Genomic DNA, 465 nt, shown 5'->3' on the forward strand with positions numbered 1-465 from the left:
GTGTCAAGTCCCATGGACGCCTCTGGGTGTAAAGAGCACTGCTCCCTGATGGCATGTCTTATGAATATAATGCTGGTTTGGGTTTTTAAAAATGCAGCAGAACCAGGGGGGAGAAAGTGCTGAGAGTTGAGTAGAAGACAGCAAGAAAGCAATATGTGCATTCAGCACTGTGCAGGAGTGGGATATAAATCACTGAGAAGAAAAAAGGGCCATGGATGGGTGCAGAAAGGCAAAGGAGGCCATGGGTTAAAACAGCTGAGACTGTAAGAGGAATCTTTTGTGTCTCTTTTTTTTTTTTTTTCTCCCTAGGGTTTACAGGATCTGTAAGACACTGGAATTGTTTTTCTTTGAATGCATTTTCAGCTTTTCTAGCTTCTGCACTGTTTCTGCCGGCATAACCCACAGAGTGCTCTATGCCAGGCTCTGTGAGGGTGGAAGAGGCATTAGCACCTCTGCAGTCTTTCC

The sequence above is a fragment of the Buceros rhinoceros genome, unplaced genomic scaffold (assembly GCF_000710305.1).
Source record: "Buceros rhinoceros silvestris isolate BGI_N320 unplaced genomic scaffold, ASM71030v1 scaffold23134, whole genome shotgun sequence".
NCBI lineage: Eukaryota > Metazoa > Chordata > Aves > Bucerotiformes > Bucerotidae > Buceros > Buceros rhinoceros.